The 12,351-nt window shown below is 44.6% G+C and overlaps 1 pseudogene; it reads right to left on the reverse strand.

Moving 5' to 3' along the window:
• Positions 1–7,091: 7,091 nt before the first annotated feature.
• On the reverse strand, positions 7,092–7,168 carry LOC132225761 (U2 spliceosomal RNA; annotated as a pseudogene).
• Between the last annotated feature and the right edge of the window lie 5,183 nt (positions 7,169–12,351).

A 12,351-nucleotide genomic window follows, 5' to 3' on the forward strand; every position in this document is an offset into this window, starting at 1 on the left:
TGATGGATGTTTCTCGCTCATCGATGTTTCTAACTCTCTATCCCTCTCCCTTCCTCTCTGTAAAAAAATCAATAAAATATATTTTAAAAAAATAAAAATGGTTTAAAGACTTAAATGTAAGACTCAAAACCATATAACTCCCAGAAGAAAACATAGGCAGTAAAATCCTCAACATTTCTCTCAGTAATATTTTTTGTCATATATCTTCTTGGGCAAGGGGAACAAAAGAAAAATAAACAAATGGGATTATGTCAAACTAAAAAGTCTTTACACTGCAAAGGAAACCATCAGCAAAAGGAAAAGACCACCACTGAATGGGAGAAAATATTCACCAATGATACACCTGATAAGAGATTAACACCCAAAATTTATAAAGAACTCATACATATCAACACACACACTGGCGCGCGTGCGCGCACGCACGCACACACACACACAAACTCCCCAATGAATCCAATTAAAAAATAGTAAAGGACTTGAATAGACACTTCTCCAAAGAGGACATATGAAAAGATGCTCAACATAACTAATCACCAGAAAAATGATAAAGCCACAATGAGCTATCACCTCAGACCTGTCAGAATGGCTACCATCAATAAATCACGTGTTGGGGAGGATGTGGAGAAAAGGGAGCCCTTGTGCATTATCCGTGGCAATGCAGACTGGGGCAGCCACTGTGGAAACCAGAATGGAGGTTCATTAAAAAATTAAAGACAGAACTGCCTTACGGACCAGAGATTCTACTTCTGAGTATAGACTGGAAGAAACCCAGAACACTCATATGAAAGAATATAGGCACCCCTATGCTCATTGCAGCTTTATGCACAATAGCCAGGCTATGGAAACAGCCATAGAGCACATCAATAGACTAGTCAGCTGTGGGCAAACTATGGCCTGCGGGCTGGATCCGGCCCATTTGAAATGAATAAAACTAAAAAAAAAAAAAAGACCGTACCCTTTTATGTAATGACTAGGGGCCCGGTGCACGAAATTCATGCACTGGGTGTGTGTGTGGGGGAGTGTCCCTCAACCCAGCCTGCCCCCTCTCACATACTGGGAGCCCTCAGGCGTTGACCCCCATCACCTTCCAATCGCAGGATCGGCCCCTTGCCCAGGCCTGATGCCTCGGCCAGAGGCGTAGACCCCCATCACCCTCCGATCGCCTGATCGGCCCCTTGCCCAGGCCTGACGCCTCCGCCAGAGGTGTCAGGCTTGGACAGGGGACCCCCATCTCCCCCTGATCACTGGCTCTGGCCCCCGCCCAGGCCTGAGGCCTCTGGCCCAGGAATCATGCCTGGGCAGGGGACTCCCATCTCCCTCTGATCGCTTGCTCCACCCCCCACCCAAGCCTGACGCCTCTGACCCAGGCTTCAGGCCTGGGCAAGGGGACCATCATATCCCCCCAATCCCCAGCTCAGCCCCCCGCCCAGGCCTGATCGTTGGCCAGAGGAGTTGACCCTCATCACCCTCCGATCACCAATCACCGGATCGGCTCCTTGACCAGGCCTGAGGCCTCCGGCAGAGGTGTCAGGCCTGGGCAGGGGACCCCTAGCTCCCTGCAGTTGCAGGCTCCGCCCCTGCCCAGGCATAACGCCTCTGGCCGAGGCGTCCGGCCCGGGCAGCGGGGACCCACAGCTGCAGCGGCCCCGTGATCGTGGGCTCCGCTTTAGGCCCAGGCAAGGGACCCCTAGCTCCCGGGACTGCCAGCTTCGACCGTGCCCAGCTCCCATCACTGGCTCCACCCCCACTTCCTGCTATCACTGGCCAGGGCGGAAAAGGCACCTGATTCTCCGCCTTTGCCCTGCCCCCCAGCTCTTAGCTCCCCCCTGGGTTTCCGATCACTGTCAGTGTCAGGGGGCTTCTTCCTGCTTTCCCTTTCGCCTCCCTGCATTGTGCCTACATATGCAAATTAGCCGCCATCTTGTTGGCAGTTAACTGCCAATCATAGTTGGCAGTTAATTTGCATATAGCCCTGATTAGCCAATGAAAAGGGTATCGTCGTACGCCAATTACCATTTTTCTCTTTTATTAGATAGGATGTTTACTTTGAATTTATATTAGTCCACACAAACACTCCATCCATGCTTTTGTTCCGGCTCTCCGGTCCAGTTTAAGAACCCATTGTGGCCCTCGAGTCAAAAACTTTGCCCACCCCTGGACTAGATCTTAATTGATCCCACCACAAAACGAAATGACAATTATGTGACACGATAGAGGTGTTAGATAGTGGCAATCATATTGCGATATGTAACTGTATCAAATCAACACATTACACACCTTTAACATACACAGTGTTCAATATATTGTCAGTTATATGTCAATAAAATCAGTCACCAGCATTTGAGGTGGAGGAGAGCTGAAAGCTGTCTTCTCCAGAAATAGGTCTGTCTAGGCTTATTTTTTCAGAGTGTTTTTTCCTTCATAAAAATGACACCTAAATGGCCATAGGTTTTTCCCACCCAGCTAGTGAACTGGCAGACAACCTGGACACGTTCAACAAGGGGCAGCCATTTATAACCTAACTAGAGGCCCGGTGCACAAAATTCATGCAGGGGAGGGGTGGGGATCCCTCAACCTGGCCTGTGCCCTCTCACAATCTGGGACCTATGGCTCCTAATGCTCGCCTGATCACCCCTAACCTGGGGTGGCTGCCTGAGCCTGGGTCTCTCCCTCCCTCCCTTGAAGCCTCAGGGACCACCTGTGCCCGGGTTCCCCCCCGCCTCAGCTGTGGGCAGGCAGCAGCCTGTGTCCAGGTCCCCCCTTCCACCCTCCTCACAGCTGTAGGCAGGCAGCAGCCTGTGGCCTAGTCCACCCCACCCCCTCCCTCTCAGCTGTGGGCAGACAGCAGCCTATGCCTGGGCCCCTGCTCCCTCCCTCACAGCCTCAGTGGCTTCCTGTACCCTGTGGCAGCCGCCACCCTGAGGAGCCAGAAAAATGTCCAGAATGATTTCAGGTCTATTAATTAGCATGTTACCCTTTTATTATATAGGATGAAGTTGCCTCTCTGCGGGGATACAGCAGCACCCTCTGGTGAGGAGGTGAAAGAACACCAGGAGGGACTATGTGGGGACCTGTTGGCCAGTCTCTAAGCAACCTGAAGTTGCTTCTGAGTCTCTGGTCCTTTCTTTCCATTATAAGAATTAGGGAAATCCCATGAAATACACAAATAAACTAAATGAAGCCATGAAGGAAAGCTTTTAGTGCCAGCAGGAAGATGTGAGTGCTGAGGCAGGCCTTTCCCACATTTTTAGGAGACCAACTATTACAAAACTAGAGGCCCTGTGCACGAATTCGTGTAAGAGTGGGGTCCGGCCAGCCCACCCCAATCGGAGCCAATCAGGCTGAGCTAGCCAGGGTATGGGCCATGGGCAGTTGGCGGTCCTTGCCCCCTGGTTGAACTCCCAGTCAAGGAAACAATTTGCATATTAGCCTTTTATTACATAGGATGGGTGAATAACAAAATAGAGACATAGGGAGAAATATCCTTGGACTGTGAGTTCCTCACCTGAGAGTTGGCTACCTTTTAACATCCGTATCCAGACTATGATCCAAACTAGTGGCTAAGACTCGGGAGAAGGGAAATATGCTTCAAAGGAAGACCTCCCTAAAGGTTACCAGCTTGCCTGGAGTGTGGTAAGATTCTTCCATCCTTTGGTTAGTTTTCCTCAAGTACTGTAACTTGCGTGAATTGAAAAATGGGGAGTTTGGAATAAGATTCTACAACCGCTAACCAAGATGCAAGCTTTCTTAATGCTAACACAAAGACTACGTTGAAGCTGTTTGGCACTTTTTATGAAGGAAAAAACAGTTCAACTGAAAAATGAGCCTAGAAAGACCTATTTCTGGAGAAAAGAGCTCTTAGCTCTAATCCACCTCAAATAATAGTGGTGATGAAGGATTTTAATGACATTACATTGTGTCAGTTTAAAGTGTTCAATGTATTAATTTGATACATCTATATATTGCAATATGGTTCCCCTGTACAATTATCTAACACCTATACCATGTCACAGGGTTATCATTTTCTTTTTGTGGTGGGAACAACTAGTCTTTTGCCTGGTCATGGTGGCTCAGTGGTTGAGCAGTGACCTATAACCAGGATGTCACAGTTAGATTGCTGGTCAGAGCACATGCCCGGATTGCAGGTTCCATCCCTAGTGGGGAACGTGCAGGAGGCAGCCAATCAATGATTCTCTCTCATCATTGATGTTTCTATCTCTCTCTCGCTCTCTGAAATCAATGTATATATATATATATACACAGGAGCTGCCCCCAGCCCGCAAGCCCCAGGCCAGCCAAAGCAGGTGCCAGCAGGGGGCCCCTCACAATTGCCCCACTGGTCGCCCCCCAACAGAGGGAGGCAACCGGCAGCGGTGGGGGCGGGGAAGGACACTGAGCAGGCGGAGCCAGGCCAGTCATGGCAGGTGCCAGGGGGGTCCCCCCGATTGCCCCTCCAGTCACCCCATAGATCGGCCCTGATTGCTAGCCAGGCCTAGGGACCCTACCCCATTTGCAGCAGCATGGATGGACCTGGAGAGCATTATGCTAAGTGAAATAAGCCAGTCAGAGAAAGGTAAATATCATATGATCTCACTCATTTGTGGAAAATAATAAACAACATAAACTGATGACCCAAAATAGACCCGGAGGAAAAAAATATTTTAGAATGTAATAGAAGTAATCCCTTTATTTGCAGATTTTCAATATTTCCTACAACTTTTGTGATATTACACTGAGTTAGTGCAGTTTTGGTAATATTATTATATTTAAAATCTTTTTTTCTTGAAATATTAATTTTTATTGCATGTAATATTGTTATAATTAAAATTGTTTTTCTTAAAAAAATACAGTATTATAAATAAATGATACAAATAAATAATACTTTGTAAAGTACATGGTTGTCTAATCACTATGCTGTACACCTGAAACTAATACAAAAAAATGTTGAATGTAAACTGTAATGGAAAAAACTATAATAAAAATAAGCAAGCAGGAAAATTCTATTGGAGGCATTTTGACATGCACTTGGGCGCCATCTGATGTACAAATGATGGAAGGACAACAAAAGGCTTTTCCATTTGCCTCCTTGTCCTCATTTGCATCAGTAGGATTTCCACATTTTGTTCTCTTTTTCACACAGTCCTTCCTTCTCTATTAACAGTTTCAGCACCTTCTTTGGGGGATTGCAATGCCATGAGTTTACCTTCCTTCTATCTTTCTTTCTTTCTTTCTCACTCTCTGTCCCTCCATCCCTCTCTGTCCTCCCTTCCTTCCACCCTTCTTCTTGTAACACTCAGTCCTGTGGTGCTACTATTGCACACCCTGGTTAGTGTTCACCACGTGATGTGAACTGATTTCCATGGACCGTGGGTCTCTGGCAATAAAATGCCCCGGGGGGGTGGGGGGAGGAAGCACCCATGACTTTGAAGACAGTCTCGGGCACATGTCCCTTTCTGAGTTTCCCTCCAATGTGTCTTTCAACTTTTCCATGTAGGCATCAGGTTGCTTTTCTTTATTTTGTTTACAATTACCAGTTTGGATTCTTTTGACTTTTCTAAAACATATTATTAGAATAGTTTGTGCTAAGGAGTCTCAAACTTTAACTCAGGTCAAAGGCTGCTAGCCATTCTATATGCCACTTTCTATTCTCAGAAGGCCAGCTTGCATGCAATAGTTATTTAATATCTAACTAACTAGTACTGTCGCTGGTTGTGCAGTTTGTATGTAAGAAAATGCATGGGGAAATTTTGCATAGGAAATATAAACATGTTGGATGCCCCTTGTTAAAATTTATAGATTTTGCTTATGTCAGGGACTTTTTGCTAAATTTATGAGGTTCTCAGACATCTGAAAGTATAGATATTTACAATATAGTTTAGGTCCTTCTTCTAGCCAAGAAGCTGTTTTAAAGGAACCAGTACATTTTAAATTTCCCAGCTGCTCATGAGCAATGGAAGCTGTAGCAGGCTGGCCACACTGGAATTTAAGATTTTATAACTTGACACCTGGTCAAATTAAGGTAAGGGTGAATATTGCCCATCTGGCAAAGTTCTTATCTGTCTAGTGAAACTACTTCCATTTCAACAGAGAAAAACGAGTGACTATTGTCCTTTGATAATGTTTAGACAGTATTTAGATTGGCAAAAAATGAAATCAAGGATATCTTTGATTTTTTTAAAAAATTTTTGTTCAGATTATTACAGTTGTTCCTCTTTTTCCCCCCATAGCTCCCCTCAACCCAGTTCCCACCCCCACTCTCTGCCCTTTCCCCTGCCCCCGCCCCTCCTGTCCTCATCCATGGGTGTACGATTTTTGTCCAGTCTCTTCCCGCACCCCCCACACCCCTTTATCCCCAAGAATAGTCAGTCCACTCCCTTTCTATGCCCCTGATTCTATTATAATCACCAGTTTATTCTGTTCATCAGATTATTTATTCACTTGATTTTTAGATTCACTTGTTGATAGATGTGTATTTGTTGTTCATAATTTGTATCTTTACCTTTTTCTTCTTCTTTCTCTTCTTAAAGGACACCTTTCAGCACTTCATATAATGCTGGTTTGGTGGTGATGAACTCCTTTAGCTTTTCCTTATCTGTTAAGCTCTTTATCTGACCTTCAATTCTGAATGATAGCTTTGCTGGGTAAAGTAATCTAGGTTGTAGGTTCTTGCTATTCATCACTTTGAATATTTCTTGCCACTCCCTTCTGGCCTGCATAGTATCTGTTGAGAAATCAGCTGACAGTCGTATGGGTACTCCCTTGTAGGTAATTGACTGTCTTTCTCTTGCTGCTTTTAAGATTCTCTCCTTGTCTTTTGTTCTTGGCATTTTAATTATGATGTGTCCTGGTGTGGTCCTCTTTGGATTCCTTTTGTTTGGGGTTCTCTGCACTTCCTGGACTTATAAGTCTATTTCTTTCACCAGGTAGGGGAATTTTTCTGTCATTATTTCTTCAAATAGGTTTTTTAATATCTTGCTCTCTCTCTTCTTCTGGCACCCCCATAATTTGGATGTTGGTATGCTTGAAGTTGTCCCAGAGGCTCCTTACACTATCTTCATATTTTTGGATTCTTTTTCCTTCTTGTTTTTCCGGTTGGGTGTTTTTTGCTTCTTCACATTTCAAATCTTTGATACTACACTTGATCTTAGCCAAAAGGCCGAGAAGCGATGCATTTCAAATCTTTGACTTGATTCTTGTGATCCTCTAGTCTGCTGTTGGAACTCTGTATAATATTCTTTATTTCAGTCAGTGTATGCTTAATTTCTAGTTGGTCCTTTTTCATAACCTCGAGGGTCTCACTAGATTTCTTGAGGGTCTCACTAAGTTTATCAGTGGTTTCTAGAAAATTCTTGAAAAACCTTATAAGTGTGGTTTTGAACTCTATATCCTGTAGTTTGCTCTCCTCCACTTCTGTCTTTTGTGATCTGTTTCTTGGTCTCTGCATTTTGGTTGCTTCCCTGTGTTGATAGAGTGGCTTTCTGTCTAGGTGTCCTATAGGGCCCAGTGGCTCAGCCTCCCCAATTACCTGAGGTAGACACTCTTTGTGCACAGTCTTGTTGTAGTTAAGCCTTGATTGTTGTTGGTATCACTGGGAGGAATTGTCCTCCAGGCCAATTGGCTGTGAGAATCAGCTGTGTCTACAGTGGGAGAACTTCTGTGCTGGAGACACCCTTCTGGGGCAAGACTTGCTTCAGTGGGGCTTTGGTGCTCACTGAGTCTTCCCCCTGAGTGTGTCCCTTATGGATCTGAGGAGTTTTAATCTGGATAGTCCCACTCTGACCTCTGAGTACAATGGTTCTTGGATCTAAGGAGGTGCTAATTTAGCCTCTGCCTGAGGCTACCTCTATGGAGAGATCTGCAAATTCCTCTTCTTTGTTTGGAGTTTGGAGGTGCCTAGATGAGGCCCAGCTGTGAAGCAATGCAAGTTGCTGTGGGGCCTTGGGCCTTCTTTTGGAAGTTCTGGGTCTCTCTGACCCAGCTGCAGATTGTTAGTTAATTTTCAGATTGCAAAGGGCCAGGCCTTCCATATGCAAAAGCCTCTGTGCACAGCTTGGGTGGGGCGGGGTCTCAGGGGATCAACAGGGTGGAGCAAACAGCTATGGCTGGTCCCCAGTCCTACCCTAAGAGGTCCTGGGTCTCAGTGTCCGGGTAATCGCTGCAAGCACCTCTGAGAGAAAGCCACCCTCGAGTTCTGCCCAATGCCAGACAGTCCAGTTTCTCCCTGAATGAGTTTGGGTCCCCAGAGACTCTCCAGGAACTGGAGTTCAGAGCATTTGGGAGCTTGAGACTCCCTGCCGATTGAAAAATACAGCCGCGTCCTCAGTTGCCAGCCCTTTCCACGTGCGCCTAAGTACCTCTGCACTTCCACACCTCCTGAGTCTCAGTGTGCTTTTCTCTTTCCTTCTAGTTGTAGAATTTCCACTCAGCCAGCCTTCCTGTGGTTCTGGATGATGTCCTTTTTATCTTTTAGTTGTATTTTTGAAGTGGTTGTGCGAGGCAGCAATTTCTGGTGTTTACCTATTCCGCCATCTTGTTTTTTTTTCTTATCTTTGACTTTTAACTAAAAGTATATACACTGAGTGGCCAGTTTATTATGACCAACCCATCAGTACTTCATTGGGCCACCTTTTGCCTTCAATACTGAGGCGATTCTTCTTGGCATTGACTCCATGAGATGTTGAAAGGTGATGTGAGGAATCTGACACCATGCCTGATGAATAGCACTGTCCAGTTCTGTGAGATTTGATGGTTGTAGAACCAGCTGCCTGATGGCTCTTTTAACTTCGTCCCACAAATGCTCAATTGGATTGAGATCTGGTGATTGTGGGGGCCACCTAAACTAAGTAAAGTCTCCTCATGTTCTTGAGACCACTCCTGCACAATACGAGCACCGTGGCATGGCGCATTGTCTTATTAGAAGAAGCCATCTCCATTGGGATACGCCATCAACATGATAGGATGAACTTGATCAGTAACAATATTTAGGTATGCTGTGCTATTCAGACATTGTTCCACACGAATTAAAGGGCCCAAGTCATGCCAGGAAAACATGCCCAAACCATAACACTGCCCTCATCAGCTTGAAGGGCTGTACTCATGCATGTGGGGTTCATGCTTTCATGCTCTTTCTGCCAAATTCTCACTCTTCCATCTGCATGATACAACTGGAAACGTGATTCATCGGACCACATGACTTTTTTCCAATGCTCAACTGTTCAATCCTTGTGTTCCTGTGCGAATTGGAGATGTTTTATCTTGGTAACTGCAGACAGCAAAGGTGTTCGAACAGGCCTTCGGCTTCCATATCCCATATGATGCAGTGTACGGCTAATTTGCCTACACAGGTCAGGTGGCCATAATAATCTGGCCACTCCATGTATGTAATTGATTTATAAGGAAGCTGTTGGAAACACATGTACATTTATACTCAATCTTTAAATTTCCTGCTATCCCTGTGTCTCTAATTTTGGACACAGATAAGCACTTAAGACTTGAAAGTCTCCCAAAATCAAATAGGAATTCCACTGAATTTGAGACTCATGTCCTTTATTTCTAACATTGCTTGGAAAAGACCTTTTTCGCTAATTTTAAAATAATTTTGAAAGGGAGAGAGAGAAAAACATCCCTGACATCCAGGAGCTGGCCTGGATCTCCCAGCCAGGCCTTGGTGTTCTGTGATGAGCATCAATGTCACAGAACATCCATGTCAGGCAAGGCCACTCTCACTGTGATGGGAAAAGGCAAACATCAGGCCACTCTGGAATCAGGTCTACACAAAAACATAAACATTGTCCAAACCATAAAAACAGCCAAACATCTCCTGTCCTCGCTAAGATGAGTGACTGTTGCTTCCTTACCAATCACAGCTTTAACCTCACTCTAGTCTAGTCTTACTTCTTCCTAATAATAAAAACACTCAGTCACAGAATTATGTCAGCTTCCCGACAGCATCCAACTCAGAGAATATTCCCACTTTTTAAGCCCTCCTCAAAATAGCATATCACAGTATAAGCCCAAATCCTTTATAGTAAACCCTTTCTAACCTCTTAGACACCCCATAGTTCCTCATGGTCTCCATCACCGCATCGAGCAATAGACTTACCTTGTTCAATCACAGCTGTGCTTCTGACCACCTTTGGGTGGATGATGTTGATAAAAGCAAGTGCCTTTCTTAACTCCTCCCTCATACATTGATACCAATCCTTGAGTGACAAGCAGCTTCAGCCCAGTCACTGTGTTAGCATTAAGAAAGCTTGCATCTTGCCCTAACCAGTTTGCTTCAGTGGATAGAGCGTAAGCCTGCGGACTCAAGGGTGCCAGGTTCGATTCCAGTCAAGGGCATGTACCTTGGTTGCAGGCACATACCCAGTGCGGAGTGTGCAGGAGGCAGCTGATCGATGTTTCTCTCTCATAGATGTTTCTAACTCTCTTTCCCTCTCCCTTCCTCTCTGTAAGAAATCAATAAAATATATTTTTTTTAAAAAAAGAAATCTTGTATCTTGGTTAGGGGTTCCAGCATTATTCCCCACTCCCCGTTTTCAATTCACTCAAGGTACAATACTTTAAGAAAAACTAACCAAAGGATGGAAGAATCTTACCACACTCCAGGCAAGCTGGTGACTGTTAGGGAAGTCTTCCTCTGGAGCATATTTCCCCTCTCCTGAGTCTTAGCCATGAATTTGGGTCATAGTCTGGATACAGATGTTAAAAGGTAGCCGACTCCCAGGTGAGGAACTTACAGTCCAAGGATATTTCTCCCTATATCTCTATTTACTCACCTGTTTTGTAATAGTTGGTCTCCTAAACATGTGGGAATGGCCTGCCTCAGCACTCAAATCTTCCTGCTGGCCCTAAAAGCTTTCCTTCACACCTTGACTTAGTTTATTTGTGTATTTCTGGGGGATTTTCCTAATTCTTATAAGGGAAAGAAAGAACCAGACACTCAGAAGAACTTCAGGTTGCTCAGAGACTAGCCAACAGGCCCCCACATAGTCCCTCCTGGTGTTCTTTCCCCTTCTCACCAGAGGGTGGCGCTGTATCCCCGCGGAGAGGCAACTTCATTAGGTTATATGTGCCTGCCCCTTGTTGAACCTGTCCAGGCTCTCCCCCAGTTCACTAGTTGGGTGAGAAAACCGTGTGGCCATTAGGGCCTCATTTTCATGACGAAAAAGACACTCTAGTGATTTGTTCTTTAGATTCCACAAATAAGGTGGTGGGGGGCCGAGGCAGAGGCAGTTAGGGATGAGATCAGGCTGGCAGGGGGTTAGGGATGATCAGGCCTGCAGGGGAGGGCAGTTGGGGGCATTAGGCAGGCGGGTAGGTGAGTAGTTAGGAGCCAGTGGTCCTGGATTGTGAGAGGGATGCCTGACTGCCAGTTTATTCCTGTGCACGAATATCAGGCACCGGGCCTCTAGTATAAGATAATTGACATTGAACATTGTGTAAGTTTAAGGTGTTCAATGTGTTGATTTGATACAGTTATATATCCCACTATCATGCCACATAATTATCATTGCTTTTTGTGGTGGGAACAATTCAGATCTAGTCTTTTAGCAACTTTGATATTTAAAATACAGTATTATAAATGCATATGTTACAAATAAATAATGAAGTATCATTAACATCAGGTACTACATCACATATTATAAATACATATGTTATAAATAAATAATGTAAACTACAAATTAATAATATGCTAATGCAAATTACAAGTAAATATTGCTATGGTGACAATCATATTAAATTACTTCAAAATTATTTGACATGATTTTCATTACGGTGTATAACGAATGGGCACTCTTATTTATAATGTAATCATTAGTCTCTATTGTTGAAACTCTAGCAGATATGTGACCACACTGATGACTTGTGCCTTAGTAAGGAAATCTAGGAAAGCTCATTGCTTTCCGTTGGTTACTGATGAAGCCGAAGAAGCTGGAGCACCATTTCCGTTCTCCTTTTCCCCTTTTGGTCATACATGAGTCGGGGGATGCATTGATGACCAATTTGATCATTGCCTGGTCCCATGAACCTGGGAGGGCTCATTCCTAGGAGGTCAATTGCAGTTATGCTAGCTGGTGTTCAGCATTTTTATTTTGACCAACAAGGAGGAAGAGGCTTTGGGGCAACCTGGGATATGAATGTGGACAAAACTGTTGATGTTGTTTCAAGAATGACTTCCCCATTGGGCTCTAGTCAGCATAGATCTGACAGTTAATGATGAAAACCTCTCTGGATCATTTCTTTTTTTTTTTTTTAATATATTTTATTGATTTTTTACAGAGAGGAAGGGAGAGAGATAGAGAGTTAGAAACATCGATGAGAGAGAAACATTGATCAGCTGCCTCCTGC

The sequence above is a fragment of the Myotis daubentonii genome, unplaced genomic scaffold (assembly GCF_963259705.1).
Source record: "Myotis daubentonii unplaced genomic scaffold, mMyoDau2.1 SCAFFOLD_92, whole genome shotgun sequence".
NCBI lineage: Eukaryota > Metazoa > Chordata > Mammalia > Chiroptera > Vespertilionidae > Myotis > Myotis daubentonii.